Source organism: Uranotaenia lowii, chromosome 2, assembly GCF_029784155.1.
Source record: "Uranotaenia lowii strain MFRU-FL chromosome 2, ASM2978415v1, whole genome shotgun sequence".
In the NCBI taxonomy this organism is placed as follows: Eukaryota; Metazoa; Arthropoda; class Insecta; order Diptera; family Culicidae; genus Uranotaenia; species Uranotaenia lowii.
The window spans coordinates 298,407,324-298,435,322 of NC_073692.1; the positions used below are offsets into that span (position 1 = coordinate 298,407,324).

The following is a 27,999-nucleotide window of genomic DNA, read 5'->3' on the forward strand; positions in this document are numbered from 1 at the left end:
GTGTCTCTGGATACGCGCAGCTAGCGTCAGCATAAAATGTGTCTCTTGATCCCGATGGGTCGCTGGATTTCTGCTGTCGTATGATTTAGGCTGGTTTAGATTGATATGGTGATAACTTGTATACGAGACAGCATTTTCCAATCAGTTCTCTAAGGACGGCGTCCGTGACCCTTCAAAAGTTCGCTGGTGCGTTCTTTAAGCCAAAAGGCATGCGAGTACACTTGTATTTCCCTGGGCTTACAGAGAAAGCGGTTTGCTCGATGTTCTTACTATCGAGCTGGATTTGATGAAATCCAGAAACTAAATCAACGGTAGAAAAATAAGTTGCTCTACCTAATTTGTCTAAGATTTCCGTTATATCCGGGATGGGATATCGATCGGAAATTGTTTTGTCATTCTATTCTATTCTATTTTTATTTATTTAAAGAGGATTTTAACCTTCGTATTCATTCACCCTCTGTGTTTTGTCATTCAATTTACGATAGTCGATGACTAATCTAAACTTTTTGACACCAGAAGCATCAGGTTTTTTTCGGTACCAGCCAAACCGGTGATGTATAAAGCGAGATAGACTCTTGAATGATCCCGTCTTTCAACATCTTCTTTATTTGCTTCTGTACTTCTGTTTCGAAAATCTGGGGATAACGGTAGGACTTCGTGTGAAGTGGTATGTTATCTACTGTTGTAATTTTGTGTTTTATTTGATGAGTAAACGAAAGTTTCTTATCTTCAAAATATGAAATTTTAGAGTTTTCTCTGAGTATTTTTTGAATAGCCGATTTTTCTTCGCTCCGATATTTTAAATTCATTTCTCGTATTGAACCTTGGATGATTTATTTCAAAATATTCATCGTCATCGAATTCCTTTTCTGTTGTGTTGATTTCTAAGCTGCATTTGTTATGATTTCTAGTCATTACAAAAGCAGTTTTATTCTTACTTTGGTAAATTCCCGGTAAAATTGAGAATTTTCCCAAAACTTTTTCTTCACTGATTATGAAGTCTCCTTCATTGACAGTTTTTATGTTTATGATTTGAAACTCCTGTTCATTTAAGTTAATAATTTGTTTTTCCGGAAATCTTTTCTTTAAATCAATTGTTTTGCGTCTAATTCTAATTTTATTTTTTCCAATGCCTAATTGGACTTTCAAGTCCCTCAATGACTCGTAGCCAATGAGTCCATCGAAAAAATGATGAAATTTGAAAACAAAGAATTTGATTTTTTGTTGATAGAAAATGGGTCGAACGAAACGGATTTGTTAATGTTAAAGGTTCCGTTAATATTAGTAACTTTGAGGTCCTTTTCATACGAAATACAAACTCAAGGTCCTTTTCATTTTTAGCGTTTTCGATGTTTACATGCTCAGGAGAAATGTAGTTTTTGTTAGCTCCAGTGTTTATCAAAAATTTAATTTCTCCTTTAGTAGTATTTTTTGTAATGTATGCATTAAAATTATTCAATCCTTTGCCTTTGCCCGTTCGGCTATCTGAAAATTTATTCCGTCTCCCTGGAAATAGTCGTCTTCATCTGAGTTGATGATAGACTTGTCTATTCGGGAATTAAGGTCTTCGAGTCCGTTATCAGGATCTTCGACCTTTTGATATTTCTTTGTTTCGTGATTGTGAAGCTGTGTTCTCGATGCCTGTGTCCCCATCGAGACATCTTCGTCATTATAGAGTTTCCTGAATTCTCCAAAATTCGGTTTGTGATTAACCGGTTGTGCGTAATTATTTGGAAAATCTTTTTTCTGTAATTTTTTTGAAAATTTTTGATTCAATGGGCATGTTAAAGTTAGCCTGTTTTCCATTTTTATATGTAAAGAGGCATTGGAATGTTGCACCGTAATTTCGTGTGCTTCTGTTCCTTTTGTCGCCAAACGCATTCAAAAGAATTTCTTCGATATCGGTCCATTCCGTCGGACTTCCTGAAGCTAAGAGAACATCTCTTGCTTCGCCTACTATTTTGGACCTTATGATACGCAAAATTTGCTGATAGCAGGGTTCGAGCTCGTATTCAGCAAAAAGTTCTAACGTTTGCTCGGTATCCTCAATCCAAGCAAGCGTTTGTTTTTTATTGCCGTTAAACTTTGGGATTATTTTGATTTGGTCCGGAATTTTTAAACTCTGGAAGGGGTCCATAACTCGTCTTTGGAGATTTTCAATTGTCTCCAATAAACGGTTTTGGTTCTCAGTTAAACTAGTTACCTGAGCGACCAATTTCTCTGGTGTAATTTCTTGTGCCATTTTTCTAAACTGATAAATGAAGTCACAAAAAAATGTCACTTAAAGTGAGAAATGGTTGCACGCTCTTTTTTTTTAACTCAAAATTAAGTATGACCGAGGTTCAAAACATAGTTCGGTTCTATGAACTTAAAGATAAGTACCCTTTTTTCCTCCTTGCGATGGATCAAAACGGAGTTCGAACTGCTAACTCAAAATTGATCCCTTTTTTTCCTTCGGCGAGGGATCAAAGCTGAGTTCGACCTTATGAACTAAAAATTGAACTCTCTTTGTTGGACTGAAAACACTTAGCGAGTTCAGTCCGAACCGGAACAGCAACCAACGAACACGTCGCAAAATTATGTCGTTCCGGAACAATTACCGGAAGACTATGAAGGAACTTCATAATGAAATGCATGTTTACCGTGTCAGCGCAAAATTCTGTCCGTCATTGTCATCATATGGTGAGCGGCTTGGAATGTCCGGAAACTTCCAGATGTTGTTTACTTCCCGTGGGAAGTAACATCCGGAAGTTTTCTTTGACCGGGAATGTCAAAACTTTCCACCGCTCTATAATTGCAATGCAATGTACCGGAACAGCAGCATCCGGGTACAACAAATTTTAATCATCCTTTAATTCCCTGAAAATCAGCTACCCTAAAAAAAAAAGGATAAATTCGAGTTCGGCTGCCGAACTTAGTATTGAGTATGCCTATCAGAACTTAGTTTTGCTATTGCCCAGTCAAACTCAAAGTTGAGGGAAGCCACCGAAGTGCTGTTTTGAACCAAAACTACTTAATTTTGAGTTTAAAAAAAAGAGCGTGTGGAAAAAATCACAGTAATTTGTGGGATTTAATTTAAAATGCGCGATGCTGCTGGGGGCAATAATATGTCGGCGTTCAAACAGATCGAAAAAATAATTTTTGCTTGTGTTATTCTTATGTTTCATTTTCGGGAGCAACGGGTAGTTGCCTTTTTTTTATTTTCTCTCTACGCTTCCGGGGAGAAGCACTAATATTCCTCGCCGTTTATGCAGGACGAGATTTAATTGTTTCACTTTTCGCGAGCAACGGGTAGTTGCCTTTTTTTTTTCTCTCTACGCTACCGGGGAGTAGCAATAATATTCCTCGTCGTTTAAACAGAACGAGAATTGATTAAGCGCTTAGGCTTTTTCGTGAGCAACTGTTTGTTGCTTTTTGTTTATCACTTTTTCACTTATAGGAAATAAATAAAAATGATTACTTACAGCAGGATTATCAGCATCTTCCTGGAGTTTTAGAGATGCTCCGTGCGTCGGGTTGGTTGGTTGGTTTGTTGTGGGTGGGTCGTCTTCGCTCTGATGTACACAAACCGTGTGATGTTCCCTCACCGGTGCGTTCGCGGTACGTCAGTTGTTAGCACTAAACTTTGCTAAAACGCACTATTTTCACTCACTTCCGTAGACTGCGCCAGTTTTGCTAACACTTAGCATTTACACTTTTTTTAAAAAAGGTTTATTTATTTTAACCACGACGTGTTCACTCAAAGATCAAACTAAAACTAAACTTATTCTACCTGTTTCCTAACACATTCAGCAACTGGCTCGAGTTGTGAGCTGGGGCATATGTAAACGTTTCTGTATTTGGAACTTGGCGTTTTTACACTGTATAGTACTGGGACTGGGCCACTCAGATAGTAGTTTGCGGTGAGGTTAATTCTGCTTTTGTTTGAAATGACGGATTCTATGAAATTCATGGTATACTCCGCATTTTTAACTTTTTATTAGTTGATCACCCAGGTGGTAAATCCTTTTTACGGATTGCATTCCAAGGCACGGCGAGCGACCGAGTCCCCCCAGTATGCTACTCTGGGTCCATGGGTGCAATTGGACGACTCATGATACTATGTACCCCTACGCCATAAAGTCCACCTGGAGCCTCTGGCCATAATTCCCATCCGGACCTGCAACGAAGGCTATACCCGACATGGGAGACCAAGTCCGCGCTTAAGCGCTCATCGGCAAACTCCAGTTCGAATCAAACCCCAGCATATATACTCTGCCTCTTGTTACGATTCAAGACTAAGTACCTCTCCTCTAACGACTTGAGATCCGGCCTTTACTCGCAAAACGAGACTAGCTTGGTTTACACGAAGAACGTGCGCTCCGCCTCTGTTCGAGACCACTGCAAGAGACCAATGACCTCTCCTCTAACGACTTGAGATCTTGGCTCCGCCTGGCTTGGCTCAAGGCCCTCTTCTCTTTGTCCGTCCGTGTGCTGGTCGAGAGCAGCTTATCCTGGACACGCGCCTGTCACAGCGTCCGGGGCTTTACGAAAAACTACTCCGATGATTCCCGGCGAAGAATTCATCCTACACCGACTCAGGTGACTCACCCGCCGACGACGTGAAGTCACCCTACCCGAGAGTATTTCGCGGCGTAAATACTCTTCCCCCTACGAGTTCGACTGCGAAGAAGGTATAGTCTTATCCCCGCAGCTTCCCTCGTAGGGAGCGCGTTCTACTCAGATACTCCGCGGCGGTAGAGGTATCCTACACAACGATCGCGACGTACCTAAACAGCTCGGCATACGCAGAAGGTAAAGTTTTATCTTTGTATGCTTTTCTGCTAGGATCGGACGCACACTACTCGAATGCCCCCCGCCGAAAGGACATTCTACTCCGACCGTGGTCCGGTCTTCCTCCTCCCTTTTTGGCTGGCAACCCTGGGGTTTTTGCCCGCCGTGTGCCGAATCGAGAGCAGCTTATCCTGGACTCGCGCCTGTCACAGCACACGTCATCCTACCCGACTCGAGTGGCTCATCCGGCGGCGACGTGAGACCACTCTATCCGAGAGTATTCCGCGACGTGAATACTCTTCCCCCTACGAGTTCGACTGCGAAGAAGGTATAGTCTTATCCCCACAGCCTCCGTCGCAGAGGGCGCGTTCGACTCGGATACTCCGCGACGATAACGTTGGAGGTATCCTACACACAGACGCGCGACGTACCTAGCAGCTCGGCATACGCAGAAGGTATCTTTGTATGCTTTACTGCCAGGGTCGGACGCACACTACTCATGTGCTCCCCGACGAAGGAGTCACCCTACACCGATCGCGGACTGGTGCTGGTTCCAACTCCTCTGCAGGGCAGTCATGATCAGGGTGAACCCATCGCTGAACACGCGCCAAGTGTTGGCGTCCTCGCACATCCTCTGCACGATATTGTCGGCTGTCGTGTCTGGTCCGCAGACGGCAAGCATGTTAGCACGTACCTCTTCGAACCTTGGATAGCTGAACACTACGTGCTCTAGCGTCTCCATTATGTCTCCGCAGGTTAGACAGGATGGCGAAGCCACGTGTCCAAACCGATGGTGGTACTGCATGAAACATCCGTGACCAGTCAAGAACTGTGTCATGCAAAAGTCCACCTCACCATGTCTTCGATCCATCCAGGATCCGATATTAGGGATCAAGCGATGGGTCCACCGGCCACGTTCCGAGCTGTCCCACTGGTGCTGCCAGTTGGACAGCGAGGTCTCTCTGGCATGTTTCCGCACGTCGGGCATGTGCCTGTTCTCGTAGCAGAAGGCATCTTCCTCTAGCAAGACCGAGATGGGCATGACCCCCGCCACAACATCAGCAGCTACCGAGGACACCGTTAGGTATGCGCTGATTACACGCAGGTACATCAGCCGCTGCACACTGCGGAGCTTTTGCAAATTGCACTGCCTGCTCAAGGCTGCCTTCCAGGCTGCCACTCCGTAACGCAGAATGGACGAGGTCACACTCGCCAGGACCCTCCTTCTGCTGCAGCGGATCGCCGAGTTGTTCGACATGGCCCGAGGGCTGCTGTCGCCATTGCCGCTCTTTTGCAGGCGTAGTCGACGTGGGCCGTGAAGCTCAGCCGGTCGTCGATCATCACCCCCAGGTATTTTACCGCACGCTTGGACTCAATTGCGCACGGTCCAACTGCGATCGTCCCTGATTGTGCTGAAATCAGGTTGGTGATCAGCACCATCTCGGTCTTGTGGTGAGCCAGGCGTAGGCTCTTGCAGCGCATCCAGTTTTCCACCTTCTCAATAGCTACTGTGGCGAGTAGCTGGACTTCCTCCGTTGACGGGCCCGATGCCAGGAGAACTACGTCGTCGGCGAATCCCACAAGTCTCACTCCTGTGGGGAGACGCAGTCTCAGCACTTCGTCGTAGACGATGTTCCACAATACCGGGCCAAGTATCGATCCTTGTGGAACCCCTGCCGAGACTCTCACTGTTTCCAGTCCCTCGCTGGTCATATACTGTAGTTGGCGGTCACGGAAGTAACACTCCACCATCCTACAGATATATGCCGGAATCCTCATGTTGATGAGCGACGACGCAATCGCTGCCCAACTGACGCTGTTAAACGCGTTCTTGACGTCGAGAGTGAACACTGCGCAGAATCGATCTCCTCTCCGTTTCTTCAACCTGGCTTCATCTGCCCTTTCGATGACCAGTCGAATGTCATCTACCGTGCTACGACCTTTCCGGAAACCGAACTGTTTGTCGGAAAGGCCGTTCGCACCTTCGGTGTAGAGATGGATCCTACTCTGTAACACCTTTTCCAGAACCTTGCCAGCTGGCTTGCCCGGTTTTGGCAGGAGCACCAATCGCTGCCGCTTCCACACATCTGGGAAGACTCTATCATCCACATACTGTTGCAGTGAAGACCGGAACATTTCGGGATGTTCCATGAGCGCAGCTTTCACTGCCACATTAGGGATGCCATCTGGACCCGGAGCTTTGTTCAGCTGAAGGGACTTAGCGATGTCGCGCAGTTCCTCCAGTGAAATCTGCTCCTCTTCACTCGTATCCCAGTCGAATGGGACCCTCGGCCATGTCAATACCTCGTGCTGTGGGAACAGCTCGTTATTCTTAAATCGATTCTATGTACTACCCTTAGATAATTGTTGGTAATCCTAGCTGGTCCAAGGGGTATTACAGCCAAAGGGTTTTTATTGAGGTCATGTACAAGGATGTCCGTCCCATAGGCAAAGTCTGTAAGGAATTTATATAATTGGACTGGAGTTAAAGTTTGACATGTTTTTTGTGCGTTCGTCGGTCACAGTCTTGTCAGTTTGCGTTTTTATGTCAATGGGTCTATAGCGATGCCCTTCGGGTGTTGGTTTTGCTTTTCCTTTCATCAGAACTGATGGTTTTGTTAAATTTTAAAGTCCTCACAATGCATAACGGGTAGCTTTGCATTATGATTATCGGCCGAAAGTTTAATATTGTCTCTCGCGGTTTGAATTGTACGTTGTTTGGCTAAATTAATTTCGTCCAGATTTAGGGAAGTCGAAGTGACAAAAATAATTTCTCTTGGGGAGAGATTTGTCATCTCGTGTTTGGTGTCATTATACAGCGCTGTTGCAAAGCAAAGTCCTTTGTACATTTGTGCTATTCTTATTTCGCTCACTGTATTGCTGCCACGTAGAGTTTGAATTGGGTTTGAGTCACTAGTGGCTCGAAATTGTCCAATATTTGCTCAGCAGTAGCGAATCATGACGATAACTGCTCGCGAGTGCGTTTTTTATTTTTCGCTCCTTCGTTCTCTCGAAACTCGTGTAGAAATGCTGAACTATGATTCTCTTAGAACTTCACAGTCTCGCGTGGAGTAGAATTTCTCTTGGAACGCTTCTAACTCCGAGCGGTACGTCACACCATTGTGGATGTTGGTCTTTTCTTAGAATAACTAAGCATCAATCAAAAAGAATGATTACCGATACGCGGGAAATTTTTTATATTCTACACTTTACACTTAGAAAAATGTAAGAAAAAATACTTACCCTTGCAATCGTTTGGCAGGCGGATGCGCTAGGAGTGTCGTGCGGTGGCCCCTCAACTCCAACCTTGGTCAGGTGCTAAGTCGCGGAGGCTCTCTTGTGGCTGTTCCTTTCCTTAGAAATTTACTTCACCTAAACACTGTTTTTCACTTCACTTACTAACCCACCGAAGCCCATATAAATGTAACATTCTTTCTAAGTAATTTATTTAAAGGATGGGCTATTTGGGCAAAATTTTGAATAAAACGTCGGTAGTAGTTGCAAAATGCTACGAAACGACGTACATCACCTGCGTTTTCTGGAGTTGGGTATTTTTCAATTGTTGCATACTTCGAAGGATCTGGTGAGATTCCTTTTTTTGAGATGTGATGACCTAAATATGTAACATCACTTTTGAAAAAAATGCATTTAGACGGATTGAGATTGTAGTATCTTAATTTTTCAAATACTTTTTTTTTTTTAATTTTTAAGATGATGGTTGGTTGAACAGCCCACTACAAAAATGTCGTCAATGTACAAGAACGCACACTCTTGTGGTAGGTAATCCACTTAGAGCGATAGTCATCATACGTTAAAAACTATTCGGTGAGATTTTTAGTCCAAAAGGCAAACGATTGAATTTATAATGATCTGATGAACTTGAAAATCCTTCAATTTTTTTTAGAATCTTTGTCAAGTTCAATACGGTGGAAACCTGACATCATATCTAATGTTGAAAAGTATTTGGCTCTACCTAAATTATCCAATATTTCTTCAATGCGGGGTAGAGGAATTTTTTCCGCAATGATCTTTTTAGTCAGTTGGCGAAAGTCGATGACTAAACGCCACTTTTTTTCGTCGGAATTCGATTTTTTTTTTGGTACTAGAAGTATTGTTGAGTTGTAAGGAGATACTGAATGTTGAATGATTCTTGCATCCAGCGTCTTCTTAATTTGTTTGTCAACTCCGATTTTATGTGTCTCTGGTGTACGATAGTTTTTTTTATATACACAGGACTGTTATTTTCCATGTTATTTGTTTGCCTGTAAAAATTATTTGTACTTAAAATATCAATTTCCAGAGGAAAAATGTCATTGTAATTTTCGCATAATTAGCTTAATTAGGCATTTGGTTCTGTAGGCACGTTGGTTGTATTTACCTCGCGTTTTAATTTGATGATTATTTCCTTGTTGTGTTTTTGCTCCATCCAAATGGGACTGATGACCTTATGATGCCTGGCCCAGCATCTTAGAAATCTGTCGTTGTACTTCTTCCCTGTGGCAGAAGGGATAACGATAGGATTTCGTGTATACCGGTAAATCATCAGTTGTGTTAGTGCGATGTTTGATCGCGTTCGTAAAGCTGAGCTTTTGATCGTCTTGATGAAAAATATTATCATATTGGATCAGAAGTTCTGTCATTTTTCTTTTTTTTTTTCTGAGTTTAAGTGACTCAACCTTAAGTGTGGAAGCAATAAGCTTTTGTTCGTTTTTCAAACTTTGAGAGGAAGTTTAGAAGCTGTAGCTTCGACGTGGTTAATTTCGCCAATCTCGCTTTAATTTAATTGTTTCATGTGTTACTCAACAACACATTAGCAAAGTTGTCGTTTGCGGAATATAATCCTGCTAACAAAAAAAAAATGCCAGGGTGAATCTCGCGATTATTATCAATGCAAAAATCTCCATTTTCCAAAGTCTCAATCGGAATTATATTTGTCTCGTTTGCATAGGAAGTTAACGATTTTTGAGGATACTTCTTATACATTTTGATCATCTCACCCGAAATTATAAGATCGTTTGAAGCAGTTAGAATCTCAGCTCTCATTTGTCTGAGGGCTTCATAGCCTATCAACCCATCAAAGAAAGGATGGAAGTCGAAGATGAAAAAAAGAAGTTTATCATTTTGGATTTGTGGAAAAGGGTTGAATCCCACGAATTTGTCCACTGTATGCAGGCCACTAATGTTATGTACTTTTGCTGTATTAGTCGTCCTACATTTTTCAATATTGACATGCTTATTGCTAATATAATTTTTGTTGGCACCAGTGTCCACCAAAAATTTTGATTGCCCTTTAAAGGTTTGAAGCATGACATAAGGGATGAAGTTATTCAAGTCTTTTTCTTTTTTTTTTTTGAGAAAAATTACCTTCCTGCGTTGCTGCATCGAAGGCTTCCTTTAAATTTTTGGGCTGTCTTGCCCTAACGTTGCCTCCAATAAGCTCTCTCAAGCCTGCCAAAAAATTGGCAATTCTGTCTGCCCGCACTGCACTGTTATCTGTGCTTATTGCCACGTTGTTAATTAAGAGGGATAGTTTATTGCACACTGAAGCTGGGTGTTGGGGTGTTGGATTGATTAACCCCGCGATTTACTGCCCAAACAATAGCTAGTAATTCTTTCTCGATTACATGATTTTCGTTTGAAAGCACTGCACCAATAGCATGATCACTTGCATCAGTGGTAATTACAAATGTATCATTGTATTTCTCAAATGCTCTTTGGCATTGTTCAGTCCACTTGAAACGTACATTTCTCTTTAGTAGATCATTCAACGGTTTTCTAATCTTCGCTATACTACACAGCAAAAAATTTCTAAAAGTATACGGAATCTAAAACACGAGTGATCTAATTTTTTACAAGTGTAATGAAAAAAAGATGTAATTTTCCACTCCTTTTGATGTAATTTTTGTCTTTTTTCAAAAAGCGGATAGAAATAAATTGTTTTGCTATAATTTTACATTCCGTGATGTAAAAATCAACTGGTCAATGAAATTTATATCACAAACAGTGTAAAATTATATCTGTTGAATTTAAAATTAAATGAAACAGTCTGCCTGAGCCATTTGCCAGTCAAGTCAGTATTCGGACACCGAGTATCTTGTTTTCAAGACGCAGCTCCAGCATCTCAACACTTTGCTAAAATTGGAAGGTTTCTGTGAAAAATAAACGAATGATGTTATCGAAACTAATAAGTTATGTCTCGATTACAGCGTCGGCTGAGTGGCAGAGATCCGATAAGATTGTCTGGAGAGAAATTTGCCTGAACGATCCACACGCTCTATTTTTAAACTCAAAATTAAGTAGTTTTGGTTCAAAACGGCACTTCGATGGCTTCCCTCAACTTTGAGTTCGACTGGGCAATAGCAAAACTAAGTTCTAATAGACATACTCAATACTAAGTTCGGCAGCCGAACTCGGATTTATCCTTTTTTTTTCGAGGGTAGCTGATTTTCAGGGAATTAAAGGATGATTAAAATTTGTTGTTCCCGGATGTTGCTGTTCCGGTACATTGCATTGCAATTACAGAGCGGTGGAAAGTTTTGACATTCCCGGTCAAAGAAAACTTCCGGATGTTACTTCCCACGGGAAGTAAACAACATCCGGAAGTTTCCGGACATTCCAAGCCGCTCACCATATGATGACAATGCCGGACAGAATTTTACGCTGACACGGTGAACATGCATTTCATTATGAAGTTCCTTCATAGTCTTCCGGTAATTGTTCCGGAACGACATAATTTTGCGACGTGTTCGTTGGTTGCTGTTCCGGTTCGGACTGAACTCGCTAAGTGTTTTCAGTCCAACAAAGAAAGTTCAATTTTTAGTTCATAAGGTCGGACTCAGCTTTGATCCCTCGCCGAAGGAAAAAAAACGGATCAATTTTGAGTTCGCAGTTCGAACTCCGTTTTGATCCATCGCAAGGAGGAAAAAAGGGTACTTAACTTTAAGTTCATAGAATCGAACTATGTTTTGAACCTCGGTCGTACTTAATTTTGAGTTAAAAAAAAAGAGCGTGCAAGGCCTTTGTTAACGAAAACACACTCTGACCCGGCTGATGACGTGTGAATCCGGACCATGACAGTGCGGAAAGGTATTCCCTTTGGTCCCCCAGTAACGCCGACCGATTGGAATATAATATCAACAGGATGTATATGTTCATGTACAACATTGCCTCAGTCAGGTGGTGCTCGTGATGGTGGGTGTACTTTGTTCCATTACTATTGATGTTTTTTGTTTAAAAAATAAATGTTTAATAATAGTAATATAGTGTATTTCATTGACATAAGACTTGAATATTTCATAAAAACTGCAAATATAGAGAAAAAAATATAAAATTTTACATCGCTGTGTATTTCTACACGACAATAAGCTGTTCTCTTTTCGTGCATCGTTTTTAGTCTAAATTTACACGCCTCAATGTAACGTACGTACGATGATGTAAATTTAGATTGAAAACGATGTTCCGTTTTCGTGCATCGTTTTCAATCTAAAATTACACGAATTTTTCTTGCTGTGTAGGAATAAACTCTCCATAGAAGTTTACCGTTCCCGGAAATGATGTGACCCCTTTAACCGTTTAGCTTTGCATTATTGTTTTTTGGCGAAAGTGTAGTGTAAAGGTTAGTGGTAGGTGATCGGTGTAGATTTTCAGCTGTGCACCGTTTATGAAGTTGCGTAGGTTATGTAATGCCCAAACCACTCTGAGCATCTCCTTTTCGTTGGTGGCGTAGTTTTCCTCGGTTTTCGTCAAGGATCGAGAGATAAAAGTTATCGGTCTCTCTCCATCATCGAACTGCTGGGATAGTACGGCACCTAAAGCTTTATCTGAAGCATCTGTTGTAAAGATAAATGGTTTGTTAAAATCTGGATAGGCAAGAACGTCATTGGAAGATAAAATTTCTTTCAGAGTGTTAAAAGAATTAATTGCGTCATTGTCGAGCCTTATGATTGTGTTTTTGGAATTAAATTTGGAGATTTGGCGGTGGCCATCCTCCCGTCTAAAAAGTTTTGAAAGTGGTTTTGCGATTTTCGCATTATCCTTCACAAAACGTCTGTAGTAGCCAGAGAGTCCCAAGAAGGCTTTCAGTTCTTTCAATTTTTTTAGGTTGAGGGTATTTCCGAATACACTCTACCTTTTTCATGTTCGGGTTTAATCCTTCTTCAGAAACAATAAAACCAAGAAATTCTACTTCAGTTTTCAAAAATTCAGACTTATATGGTTGTATCTTGAAATTAGCTTCTCTCAAAGTTTATAAAACCGTTTTTAAATTTTCTAAATGTTTTTCCAAAGTTTTACCAAACATGATAATATCATCTATGTAAACATGGCAAATTTTACCTAGAAGTTCTCTCAGAACATCATCCATTACACGTTGAAAAATGGCAGGTGCATTTTTCAAGCCGAATGGTAAACGAATAAACTCGTATTTTCCATTGTTAACGAAAAATGCGGTTTTCTCAATATCCTTTTCAGACATTGGGATTTGATGAAATCCCGATGCTAAATCCAATGTTGTGAAGAATTTATTTTTTCCTAAATTTGATAAAATAGTAGAGGTATCAGGAATCGGATACCTATCACTAATTGTTCTTGTATTTAATTTTCGGTAGTCAATGACCATTCTATATTTCTTCTCGTTTGATGCGTCCATTTTCTTTGGAACAATCCAAACAGGTGAATTATAGGGTGATCTTAACGGTCTTATGATACCATCAGTTAATGGTTTTTGTACTTGTTTGTTAACTTCAGGTTTCAATGCTTGAGGATAAGGATATGTTTTGCTGTAGACAGGGTTTTCATCAGAAGTCCTGATATCAGCTTTTATTTTTGTAGTAAAAGGTAACTTTTCATCTGGAGGTTGGAAAAGGTCCTCAAAATTTTTCAAAGTTTCCTCTAATTTTAACTTCATTTTTTTTATCAAGGTGTTCATCTCGAATTTTTATTTTGTTAACCTCTTGTACTTTGTACAGTAATAGAGGAACTATTAGTTTGTTATCTAAAATCATTTCGCAATTGGAAGTATCAATAACAGCTTTTAATTCTTTGAGAGTGTCATGTCCTTAAATCGCATCAAAAGATTTTATCATTACTTTATCATTACGTTACATTGTGGAGCAAAAAGTTTTCCACTAGAAAATTTTTCAATTTTTATGTCTCCACCTACAGAGGATACATAAAATGGTTTTTTCACGGTATGTGAAATTTTAGCAAATCGTGGGTGAATAAAATTTTTATTGGAGCCGGTATCAATCAAAATTGTTCAAAGTTCTTTGATCTTACCATAAAATAAAAAAATACGGCAAGGCGGATTTCATCTTAAAAAATTCAACTCGGCTTCTTCAGCGAGTTCTTCAGGTGCATCAGGCTCTTGTACGTCTATTTGTCTGTTATAGCGTTCTAAAGTGTGGGAATGTTCTGGATAATACTCTTCATCGTCAGTGGGATAGTAATCCCATCGTTCGTCAATTTCAAAGTCTTCGGTTGGTCCTTCGTAATTATTAGTTTTAATATTGAAAAGTCTGGGTATTCTCATCGGATTATTTTGGGTAGAATTTTGGGGTCTATTTCCATAATTGACTTGTTTTGATCTAATTGATCTATCCACATCCATGGGTTCTGGTGGTGGAAGATATGAGTTTCTTTGTTGTATTCTAGGTTGTTGTTGGAAAGAGTTTCGGAAATATTTGAAATTTGGTGGTACTTGTTGGAAAGGTCTGAAATTCTGGAATTGAGGTTGCGAGAAATTTCTTTGGATCGGTTTGAAATTTTGTGGTTGTTGAGATTGAATCCTGTGAATAGGTTTCAAATGTCTTGGTGGTAATCTTGGTGGGCTGAGTGGATAAGATTCCTAGGAGCTGTATTATGTTCGAAATGTTTTGGTCTGGTGAGCATTTTTTGGCACTCTACATTTTGAAAATCAATACAATAGCTATAAGCCCCTGCTAAAGAAGTAGGCTCATAGTTTCGTGTAAATCTATAAATGTCTCCGTCTAAACCTCGAATAAAGGCGTCAATTGCTTTTTTATTATACGTTTCAATCAAGGCTTTCGAAGCTTCAGGGTGAGCGTACCTTTCGTCCGTTTTGATTTGATTGGCAATTAAAGAAAGTAATCTGTTCACTTCGTCATAATAAATTTCAAGTGTTTTTCCCTCTTTGTTGTACTGTCATTAATTGATAGTCTAGTGTTTCTATGTCACGTTTTTCTCCATAGTATGTTATTAAAGTCTTTTTTATCACGTTCCAATTTATTCCGACGTTTGAAGCGACTAAGGCGTCATTCGCTTCTCCTCTTATTTTCCTTCTAATAGTTTTACATACCATATGAAACTTATTTTGGGCTTCATAGTTTTGTGTGGGAGTTGTGTGTCTACATCACTTACCCAATTATTAAGTTCACTTGGGTCTCCGGTGAAAATAGGCAAATCTTTAACCAAATCAGGATTTTTTTCAAAAGATTCTGTGTTAACGGAAGTTCCGTCAGGTTTAGTAAAATAAAGTGGAGGATCACTATAATCAGGAGTTGTTTTAGGGAAATATTTTGCTTCTAGCGCAACAATCCTGTTCAAAATGTCTTCGACAAGTGGGTTTTGCGCCATTTTGTTTGTTTTTAGATGAAAATTATTCAAAAGTTCTGTTAATTGATCCAGATTATTTTTTTTTAATTAAATAAGTTTATTAGGAAAACAAAACTTGTTTACTTACTTTTTTTTTCTTGTGCAGAAACTGTTGTGAGTTATTCAATTTTTTCACTTTGATGTGTGTTATTCTTTGTTATTTTAATTTTTAATTATTTGTTTCACTTTATTATTTTGAATATTTTATTTATTTGTTTCACTTTGATATATATATTTTTATTTTTCACTTGAATTTTTGTTTATTTTGCATTCATTTGCTTCACTTTGATTTTTTTAATTTTTCATTTATTTGTTTCACTTTGTGATATAAATTTTTTTTCTTCTTTGTTTCACTTTGCTTTATTTTTTTCACTTCTTTGATTCACTTTAAATTTTTGTTTTCACTTCACTATTTTTCTTTCATAGCTGTGAAGAAAATTCTTTTTATTAGTTACATATGCTTATCAACTAGTTTTCGACATCCTGTGGGGACTCCACGAGATTGCGGGATACGTGTGTCCAGTTCCGGGCCTCTTACGGTGAAAATCAGGAACACTCTGGAGCGCGTGTCGATTGTTATCGAATCCTATTACCTCCTCCTCGATCAACTACGATGCTGCCGGGCTTGCAGTTGGAAACCAAATAGAGGTAGAACCAGCGCCTGTGACTTTCCTCCTTCTCAGTACGATTGGTTGGGTGAGCCCTTTTTTCGTTGAGCGAGTGATTAGCTGCTCAGGATACTTGGGAACCAAATCGACGGCTGCTTATCGCGATCCGGGAAGATTTCTTTCAAAACTGCAGCTGTGATAAACTTCTAACGGTTTCACTAACTGGTACTAACACTGATGTTACTGTTTGATTGCGATACTCTAACGTAGTAATTCTAACAGTTGGTTTCGGTACTTAACAGTTTTGAACTACTTTCACACGGCTGGTCCCTATTCGGGCGCCAGTTAGAACTTTCTCTTTCGAGAAGATCAAAAAAATATATTTTTCAGAGCTACACAGAAAAAAAATCTGAATCCTTAACAACACTGAAATTGAAAAGCTGTATCATTACATGACGTGGAACGCAATTTATTGATGTAAATTTACAAATTAAAAAAAGTTGAATCCTTGAAAGCACTGAATTTGTATGACACAAATATTACTTGACACGGAACGCGAATATTTGATGTAAATTTACATCACATATGATGTAAATAAAAAGAAGCATCACATACGACGGAATTTTCAGTGCGAATTAAATATTACACGTCTTAATATTTTACATGTCTTTCAAATTTTACACGTCTGTTGAAGTTTATAGACGTGTAACATTCAACTCGCCCTGAAAATTCCATCATCTGTGATGCTTCTTTTTTGTTCCATCATATGTGATGTAATTTTACAACTTTTTTTTGGTCACACAAAATAATCAACAACACTGAATTGGAAATTTCTTAAAATTACACGACATGAAATATTACAATACACTGAACGTGATAATGGCATGTAAAATTATAAACTGTGAAGAACAGGAACAGACAAATGTGAGAAAAACTGTTAAGTCAAGTCGTGCGCCAAAGTATTTTTCCCGCGCGCGAGTAAGTTAATCGGTTTTGATGGTTCCCGGAGATCTTCGAGAAGCAGGGGTGCGGTTTAGGAAACGGATCCACGTTGCTCAACTTTGGATCCGGTACGTCGTGGAAGAAAATAAAAGTAATAAAACTTATGTGTGTGATTAAAATAATTTGTCTCCAAATAAAATGAATTATATTAATTATAGAAGGATTTCTATTTTTACTAACAGACGAGAAAATTCCAGTATTGAATCATATTGAATCATATTAAATAAAACAAAACAAAAATTAAATTGGAAAGTTTTTCTTCCAATATTCAGTGATTTTATAATTTACATCATTTTTATTTTACACGTTGCTAATTTTACATCATTTTTTATTTTACACGTTGCAAAATTTTACTGGCGTGTAATTTCCAACTGACACTGAATACTCCGTCATATATGATGCTTCTTTTTATTTACATCATATGTGATGTAATTTTACAGATTTTTTTGGTAGTGTGTATGCTCTGCTTTATTTGAGTTCTCACTTATGACTAAATTACATTTGTGCCTTATACTAACTTGTTTGTTCTGGTTAGTACAGCACGACTGTGGGAACAATCCGAAGGGTGATCTCACTGGGTGGTCTCGTTCATCTTATGTCATCTGGCTACGCGACGAATGTTGACATCAGCATCGGCTACAATGTTGCTTATATGCAAACGTCACGAATAAGCGAAAGTGTTTATGTTTCGTTAATGGATATCGATCCGATTCCATTCCAAGTTAATTGAATCTGGGTGCGTTGCTAACTCTTTGCTATTTGGTAGGCTCACAGAGAACAGACGTACAAGTTCGAACAAAAAATCTTCAAAAAAGTGTGTAAAATTTCAAATGCTGACATCCAAAAAATACGTTGAAAATTGACTTGAAACAGTGCCATCTATTGCGCCGTTCAAAAGTTACAAATCAAATTTTCAAGGGCCCAGTTTTCGAAAAGGCGTAATCGTAAATTAACTCATTTCTAGCGTAACATTTCATAAGGGCGAAACTAGCAGTTAGCTTGAAACGAAAAAAACGCGTTTGAAATTTCGGAACATCTTATCAAATCCTATTTAAAAAATCGACCACTTTTTGTTCAACAAAATAAAAAAATGTGCATTTGATTCACTTATTGTTCGTTGGTTATCAATAATTTCAACTTTTTTCACTTAATTTCAGAGATTTTCGAGTTACGCCTTTTTTTTGTTTTCGATTACAGTTACGTCTGCGAGTTTCGCCCAATTGATCGGCCGTTTTTGTTTTGGTTTTGAAGTTTCGCCTTTTGGTCCTACACGCAAAAACTAATTAGGCCGTTTTGTCACACACGGTAAACTCAGTTACACCTATTGGCCCTACACGAATAGAAAAATTAACCCCATTTTGAATAGGCGTAACTTTATGTTCTAACGAAAATGCATCAAATAGAAGTTTCGCCCAATTAAATTTTATCAATTTTTTGAAAGTTTTAAGTGATTTTAAGATGAAACCGCGGTAATGTGCAACCGCGTACATCCGGAATGGCCGTTAACTCGATTTGTTTACATTTGGTAGTTTCGCTCTTTTGAAATGTTACGCTAGATTTATAATTAAACTAATACCCCTCTAAAATAGACGGGTTCAATTTTTTGCTATATGAATACAATAAGAGTTGCATTTGGCTGGACAGAATTTCACTTCCTTTATTTTTGCATTAATGAGGCAGTCATAATAACTTAAAGTTTTGGAATAAGTTTTTGCATTTCTTGGACGGTTCTCGTCAAAGGACGAATCAGCTAAATCCAGTCAATTAGAAACATTCTTGACGACCAGTCTTACCCGTCAGAGCTGATTCTAGACATCTCAAAGCGGGTTATTTTCGAGTATCGCTTTGGTATCTCATTGTCAAAATTTAGTACTTCTCAAAGGAAATAGCTCGAGCATATTGTTTGGTCGTGCGAGGTCCATCTTGTCGCCAGAACGAATTTCATAGACTCCCTTCGGGCCCGAGGAAAACCACCCTATGTTCCAGTGAGAGATGTGCTGGGGGTGAGAGACTTGGACTACATGTTCGAAATATATCTTTTCCTAAAAGCTATTGATCTTCGTCTATAATTTCTTCTTATTTTCATATTTCCCTATCTATCTTCTTTTTTCTTTTAAAGTGAACTAGATATAAGCACACAATTGTTATCAAACAAAACGAGTTTGGCTCCTTAAAGCCTAAAGGTATGAGCCGTTTCAAATAAAGAATTTACAAAAAAAAAAAAAAAAAAGGAAATAGCTAAAAAGATTACATACAAAGAGGCGCAGTCTGGTCCTTTTTGAAATAATAAGCTTGCAACTCCGCTGGAGAGCTGCTTTTAAGACTGCTTGGTTATGCTCGATTGGGATGACACTGACAAAAAATCGAAAATTCCAATCGTGACATTTCGTCCCTTTGTTTACTATAGGCTCGTTAGAAATGCGATTAACTTTTAAGATATTTTATATTATGCAACGTGATGAAAGTGTCTCGAAACTTTAACAGCGATTCATACGACCTGCTCAAAACTGACATAAATTTTGTTTTTTTTATCAGTTTGGTTTTGACAGTTCTTTTTGGTGGGTTTGGAGACATCTGGTGGCCCAGCCAAAAAACAAAAATTGGTTCAATACGGTCGTTGGAAATTTTACACAAGTTTCGTAGGCTAGCTTGTACGTCTGTTCTCTGTGGTAGGCTTCAAGAAGAGTATTTGGCCTACCCGTTCTAGTGTAGGTGGCCAACCCTTCATTGAGCCCATCTAAGAATGCATTTTTTATTTGGATCTCAATCACTCTCATAATAGCGGCTTCATGTCCTCTATTAAGGTGATCGAGATGAATATTACCATTTATGTCTGAGAATTCCTGGTAATATTCGTCTAGAGAGTTGTTTTTCTGTCTAAGATACGCTATTTTGCTAGAGAGACTTCCTTTCATAATCATTTCTATTTGAGAAGGTTGGCGCTGACCTAATGCCGTAACATTATGCGCTGCTGCTTGGGCGGCTTGTACCGCTTCAGCAGCACCTATAATTTCCTTATGCAGCTGCTGAATCTGCTCATCCTTTGCTGGTAGCAAGGCTTGCAGTTTAGCGATCTGTCTAGTTTGTTCCATTATTTGTGTTTGATTAAAATTTATTTTATTATGATTTTATTTAAAATTTGTTTATAAATTTTTTACTGGTTTGTTTCATTGAATTGTTTTCCTTTTATTTGAATCTTTGCTATTCGCTTTTTCACTTATTCACTTTTCACTAGTTAGTAATGTCATCGATTGTAGTGAAGGGTGTTATAGTAGAAAGTAAGATAGTTAAAAAAATTCTGACATACGATTTATTTTCCGTTGTCTCCGATGATCCGTCAATTTATTTTCCTCTTTCTCCGATGGTCCGTCCTGAATGTGTTTTCGGTCTCCTCCACAAATCGACGATATCCACTCGCCAATCGGTAAAGTCCGGGAAGCAGCACACTATATCACACTCAGTCTAGATCCGATTCGACTGAGCCAATTATGTTTTCACTTTGAAAATTTCGGTTTTAAAAAACTAAAAGTAGACTGCACTCGATCACGGTTGAAACTGTAATGATTTATTCTCTCTAAAACAAACATTTTGTTCCCTCGCGCTTTCCCTAATTCGCACCGAGCGACACTTCGCGTGGATGGTGTCGTCTCTGCTGCTGTCTGGTGGGAACCTCTTTACTTAAACTTGGAGTTTAATATCGCTGACCATGCTGTCTGGGTGCCAGCGTGTGTACCCGGTGCATGTGTTCCGATTGATTCCGGCTCCAGTGCGGTTACTTCCTTAAATTGTATCAAGTAGATATTCATTTTTAATAAGTGGTTCACTTTTGGATGCTAGGTATAATACCAGTAATCCATCCAGTAATTTTATATCTATTCGTTCAGTTTGATTCAAATGAACTTTATCTACCATTTTAAGGGGTGTTCAATTTAATCCTTGGCGTCTATTATTAATTTCTTCTCCATGTCGGATTCCCAGACGCAATTGGCAAAACCCCCGCTTATTAGTTTTTTGGATTATTTCTTCGGTCATCTCTCTGGTAGTTATAATTCCGGTACCCCGTATTTTCTTGATCATTATTGTGCTCTCTATTTTGGTAATGGTGATGGTTCGGAAAACTATTATTAGGAGCACTGCTTCTATAATAGCCATTGTCATAGTTCTTGTTGTTATTGTTCTGTCTGCTAAAGCTCCTGTCGTTTCTTATGGCTTGGTTAGCTTGGCGAAATCTCGAATGAATTTCCTATAGTATCCTATTAGTCCTAAAAATCCTTTGATTTGGGTTGGGGTTTTGGGTATAGGCCAAGTTAAGATTTTCTCAATCTTATGGGGATTTGGCTTAATACCTTCCTGGGTGACAATGTGACCTAGGAATTCGCATTGTTTGCGCAGGAATTCGCGTTTGTCGAATTGAATTTTTAAGTTCGATTCGACAAGTTTGCGTTGAACTTTGTTTAAATTGTCCAGGTGTTGCTGCAGCGAGTTCCCAAAAATTATAATGTCATCTAGGTACACAAGGTAACAGGTGCCAATTAAATTTCCTGGTATGTTGTTCATAACTCTTTGGAACGTCGCTGGGGCGTTCTTTAGGCCAAAGGGCATACGAGTGAATTCTAAATGACCTTTGTCTGTGCTGAAGGCTGTTTGAGGCCTGTCCTTAGGGTGTACTTCAATCTGGTGGAATCCAGATTTGTAAAATAGGTGCTTCTTCCCAATCGATCCAAGATTTTTTTCAATGAGATGGATGGGGAATTTATCATCCACCGTTTTCTCATTAAGTTTTCGTTAATCAATGACTACTACTCGCCATTTCTTTTTACCGCTTGTATCGATCTTTTTTGGGACAATCCAAATGGGGGATGTCCAGGGCGATATTGAATGATACCGTCTGCTAGCATATCATTCACCTGTTTTTCCACTTCGGCTTTGTAAATGTATGGATACCTATAAGTTTTCATATGAATCGGTATGTCATCCACTGTTTCAATGTGATGCTGAATTGCGGTGGTGCAAGACAGTTTTTCGCATTTTTTTTTGAATAATTTCTGAATTTTTAGATAAGATTTTGAATAATTCGGCTTTTTCTTCTGAGTTTAAATGATCATGCCGGATTAATCTTTCTTATTCAGTAGTTGATATTAAAGATGGGGTTTTCCCCGGTTTTGCGTATGTATGATGAATTTCAGTAATTTCTTGTATTGGCTAGGTTTTTGCAGGTTTAGTCCACTTGAATGAAATGGTTTCTCCAAAATTTTAGGCTAATGCATTAAATCATCTGTCGTTGGCTTGGTACAGTCCAGCGGGGATTATTACATCGCCAATTATGATGTTTTTTTTCGCAGAAAAACATTGCCATCTTGTTGAGCCACTGGGACTTTGATTATTGACGCTGAATGAGCGTTGATTGTTATTTCAGGTGGTCCCATTATACGATTGTTGAATGGTATTGTTTTCTCTGGAAGAATTTATTTATTATTCGCGTAGTCCATAATCGCTTCTAAGTCGGAGAGTGATTCGTAACCTAAAATTCCATCGAAGAATTTGTGGAATTTAAACAAATAGAAATGGTTTCTCTTGCCTGTGTGAAAAAGTTTGGTTACAAATTTATGCGAGTTCCCTGTAAACCTTTGAAATCATCAAAGGTTTACAGGGAACTTCAAGGGATTTTGCAATAGGGTCGGGTGAAATAAAACTCTTATTCGACCCGCTATCGATAAGGAGTTTGGCTTCTTTTCCGGTGGAAGGTGAAGCGATAAATGGTAGGCCATTAATTGCATTTATTTCTGAGATTGTTTCGGTATACCGATCTGAAAATTTATTTCGGTTTCCAATTCAGAGTCGGATTGCTTAACTTGAAATTTATTGGGATTTTCTTTAACCATTTTGGAATCGTGGTTAAACACTTTTCCTTGTCTAGATCTAATTGATGGGTCAACGTCCATATGTGTGACCTTTGATCTGTCTGATCTAACCCGATCTGTTTGATCTGTCCGATCTTGTCCATAACTGAACGGTTTGTTTGGTTTGAAATTTTTAAAATTTTGGTTTTGCTCTTGAAAGTGTCCTGAATTTTGAGCTTGTTTGGTTTGTGGGTGGTTCGCGTAATTTTGTTGATTGGTTGGTTAGTTCCTTTGCCCTTTTGTAGTAACTGTGGAAAGAATTTTCCATTTTAGTGTTCCAAATCTGCGTCTGGTTTGTAGCTATTGTGTTTTTGTCACCATAGCTATTAAGAAGAATTTTTGCAGTTTCTTCGAAAGTCTGTGGATTGCCATTAGAGCAAAATGTGTCTCTGGCTTACCCTATGACTTTATTAATGATACACTGTTCATAAATCTCCATCGATTCTTGCGAAACACGAGATCTAAATCTGTTAAGTGTTGCGCGCACCGTTTGCATCCAAGTGGTGGCTTGTTTCTTTTTCCCATCAAAACTCGGCAGTGATTTAATCGAGTCTGGGATCCGAAATATATCTTCTGCCATATCACGAGCAAATTGATGTTGCTGATTATTTTGCGCCGCTGCGCGTAAGTTTATGTTTTCGGATTGGATCTCCCGCAGCCTTTGCTCCATTTCCAACATGCTGTAGTACAATGTTTGCATGTTGATCATGGTTAGTTGCGAAGAATTTTCCTGTTCCATTTTTTAAAATGTTCGTGCCTTTACTTTTGGCAAAAGGTTGAATTATTTCATAAAAATAAAGAGTAAAGTAAAATTCACTTACCGATGTAGGTTATTGCAACTGATAATTCCGGATCTTCACTTCACTTCACTTTAATAGCACTTTGTTTCCATGAATGTCCAGAATTGAATTCACAATCACTGAGTTTTAATCAGTGCAAGGATTCACTTTTAGCTTTCAACGTTCGTCAGGGCTTACGACTGCGCCAGATATGTTCATGTTCACATAAATAACTTAAAAAAAAACACGTTTTTCACTGAACTCTTAAATCGACTGATCTTAACTACTTACGAAAACTAACTGACTGACTCTAACTAACTCGAGAACTTCTAGACCGGTCACACACCTGCTGCGTCGATTGTCGGTGTTGCTGGTTGGTGTCCGATGTCCGGCGGCTTCCGTTGGTTGTAGCCTGTCACGACACGTTTGCTGCCTGTGGGAACACGGGCGAACGGTCGCGCATGTTGCTTACGTTGGGTCTGGGTTAGCGCCACCTGATGACCGGAGGACGCGATATCACCTGATGACCTGCTGGTGCACAAGGATTGCTGATGGTGCAATATGAGTGCACCGGGTTTCTTCTGAAGAGTGTTGGGATCTATCCATAACTATAGCTTAACGATAGTTGAGTGAAACCGTTTGACTGGTCCATTTAGGTACTTCCGATTTGTTGCTAGGCGTAAGATATACGTGGACATTCAGATCCATTAATTTTCCACGCATGTTTGGAGTCTGGAACAACCTTTCGTTGTCCGTCACAGTAGTGTCAGGCATTACAAAGGAAGTAACAGCATTCCATAATGCTGATTCTACGTGTGTTGCATTTCTTGATCGAATGGGGATCATTCTGCTATACTTACTAAATTTGTCAATGCAGGATAGAAAGTATTGTTTTTTTCAATTCGGAAAATATCAATGTGAAGTATTTGAAAAGGGTATTGAGCTGTGGGAGTTTCTTGAATGAGGAGGACAAGAGGTTGGCTATCATATTTGGAAACATTTCAAGTGTCACATGTACGAATGTAATTTTTTATTTTGGCAGATAATTTTAGAAAGTAGAGTTCTCTTAGGATTTGAGCTTTATTTTCAGAAATTCCTCTATGAGCTCTTTCATGAGTGTCTTGATGATTCTATCTTGTTGGTCTTGATCAGGGATGTCTGTTAAAAAGATCTGAGTGAATCTTATTTTAGAATCCCTGCTCTGCTGGAGTTTTTTTTTGTAAATTTCTTGCAGTTGTCCTAAAGATTCTTCAGTTGTGTATATACCGTTTATTTTTGAAGGATCGTAATATTCTTTAAGTAAAAGAGCGAGGATTTGTTCATCGAATTTAGTTCTTCTGATTATCACTCGTCAAAATCCTTCTAATGGATGAGAGATAATTGTGTCAGGCTGGGTGTTGACTTTTTCAATAATGATTTGGCTTCAAAAGGCATTCAGCTGTGATATCTCCCTTTCTCTGGCCCTGTGATATCCGTTAATTGAATAAAAATACGTGTGCTGTCGTTCGTGTGTCACTAAAGACTACTTTATTTGTTACTTTCTTTACAGTGATGCGTGCGGTGACCGACCGAACATAGTACAGTCCGAAAGTGCGGAGTCAGCGTCTTGCGCTGAGCCCTCACATTGGACTTTGTTCGATATACAGTTTGTTTATGCTTTGCATGCATAAACGAACTGTAATATTGATAAATACAATGTTGCGGGTCCACCACACGCCCTTCCTTAATAAATTTAAAAATTAGTTTATAGTTTTAATTTTTAAATTATACGTATGATTCGTATTTAATAAAATGTAAAATAGTGTTGTTATGTTATGTTTATGATGTTTATAATGTTAAGGCCTTATTCTATCGCTGTAACCCTCGAAGTAAGAGCTGTAAGTAGTATCAGACACCTATCCACATTTCTTTTGATATTATCCATGGTAGCCTTTGGATCTTTTATCTCTATGCCTGACTTTTCCTTAGGCGGGATAGGTTCTCTTTCTACTTCTTCGTTCCAGTCTACTACTACAGACACATTAGAGGACGCCATAATGTCAGAGAGTAATAGTAAGTAATCCTAAAAATAGTATATGACTCATTCCAAGCACCCCTCAACTGGAGAACCGATTTTTATTTTTCATTATCTAAATATAAATTACATAGCGTTAGAAAGGTTATTTCTTGAGTGTCATTTTCCATTAAAAGATTTTCAGCTACCTTTTTTTAGAATTGAGCATGTTAACGTTGAAATTTAAAAATTTTAGTATGAAATTAAATTGATTTTTGCAATTATTCTTTATTTATAACATAACTTTGTCAAAAGTCTAGCTATGTCAAAACAAATTACTGCAAAATTATGGTAGAAAAGCCATCTTTTAAGCGTGATATAAGATAAATAACAGTTACTCTAAGTTTACGCTCTAGAATCGTTGATAAAGGTATCTATTTTTAAGCGTTGTGACATCACGAAAATTCTACTGTTTTTAAATTTATGATTTAATGAAATTTCACATACTGTCGAAAATTGGAAGTCTCTTCAAACTTTTTAAGTGGAATTTAAGGCAATTTTTAGATTGAAAATCGGTTTAGTAGGTTGTGAGTTGCACCCGGGTAAAGAATGCGTTGTGACGTCACGAAAATTTATTTCCTTTTTTTCGAAAACGTTCAAGACTTTTTACTTCAACAATACAAGTTCAACACAACAATGTGCTTCAATAAACGAATTCTATTATCAAGTTTTTAAAGAAACTATTTTTTTTTTGCATTAACTTAGTTGTTTTTAAACATTTCTAATAAAACATATAAAACAGCGCTTAAAAACGCTTGATTCAAGAATAAACAAACTATCAAACAAATTAAATCCTCATTGATTTTGTAAAAGAATATTTGTGAAACATAAAGCAGAAAGTTATCTGTGATTTGAATAAAAATCTTGTTAAAGAACAAGTTCTTCATATATCTATGTTAGAATGAAAAACACCGCTAGTAGCTGCTATTTCTTTCTGGCATTATTGTCAAACAAAATAAGTTCCATGAAATAAATGTAATGAGATTCAAAAAATCTGGTAAACTGGTAAACTTAATAGATTAACTTTTTTATTAAAAAAATCATAAGATTTTCATTGAAATTTAATTAATAAAATTAATTAAATTATTTTAATAAAAAACTGCTTTTATTGAAATTTCCACCTCAAAGAATGGCACTAGAAAATCTAAATCGAACCCCGTGTTCACATAAAATCTCACAAAAGAGACTTTGAACTGAATTACAAAATTTAATAAATTCAAATATGTACTAGCACAAGGTCTCATGCAAAATTTGGGTCAGATTATTCTAAGGGAAGGGGTTGCGCAACGCACCTGAAGTTTGTATGTAATTATGTAGATTTTGTTCGGCATGATAAAAAAAACCGTTTTTGTCAATAATTTAGGTCTTTATAAACCAATTTTTCTTTTGATTTGAGTATTTTAAAGCTTTGATTATGACAATATTTCATCTGAGGAACGCGTTTCGATTAGAGTTATCATAAAACAGCTATAAAGTTCAAAATTCGCGTCGATTAACGATCATTCATGTATTTTTTGTATTTGACCCATCAGAAGCTAATTTTTGAAACTCAAAAACCTTTTTAACTAAACTATTGTCGAAATGAGATCTTGAGATAAACTATTTGTCATAATGAAAGTTTTGTGAATGACTATAATTAAAACAAACCAGCCGATAGGGACTTCAGTAACTGGTGCATAACTTGGTTTTAATGTCCTTCCAAACCCAATTTCTCATAATTCCATACAAATTTTAGGCTCATTGTGCCCTCTATTTCCGTGGGCCAATCCCCAAATTTGGCACTGGACTTTGTGTTAGGCCTAGGATCTATGTAAGCATTCAACTTATAAGATTTTCATTAGATGGCTGATTTAGGCACTCTAGTGTCGATTAACTATCTTTGGAAAGATCGAAGGCTTTGAAATAATCATTTATTTTTCCTTTACTTTGCAATTAAAGATTTAAAAGATTCAGAAACACATTTCAACGCTTTTACGAATAAATATTTCCTAGCTTTAGTTTTGTCCTAGATGATATTCACATGATCGCATAAAAATCTTCGAATAAAATTGATGTGAGCAGTGTTGCAAACCTTATCTGCTTATATGGGCCTTTGAGATTTATTTCCTTTTAATTTTTGGGAATAAATGGATCGATTTCATCACCAAATCACATTATTTATTAAGTTTTTAAGCATTTTAAGTGAATCAAGCCTTCATTTTAAGATTATACTTTGATTTATTTCATGTAGCTAACCATCAAATTTCGTGACGTCACAACGCTTTGCAAAACCC

General features: G+C 38.2%; 1 protein-coding gene across 2 annotated transcripts in view; it reads left to right on the forward strand.

The window, feature by feature from the left end:
• Positions 1-25,453, forward strand: part of LOC129748102 (uncharacterized) — a 73,295-nt gene extending 47,842 nt beyond the window's left edge. The window contains exon 8 of one of the 2 annotated variants that reach the window (XM_055742582.1): positions 25,223-25,453. The gene's annotated coding sequence lies outside the window, so the exon portion shown is untranslated. Of the gene's footprint in view, positions 1-18,927; positions 19,127-25,222 lie in introns of those variants that run through there. The other variant, XM_055742581.1, reaches the window with a different exon arrangement.
• The last annotated feature ends 2,546 nt before the right edge of the window (positions 25,454-27,999 follow it).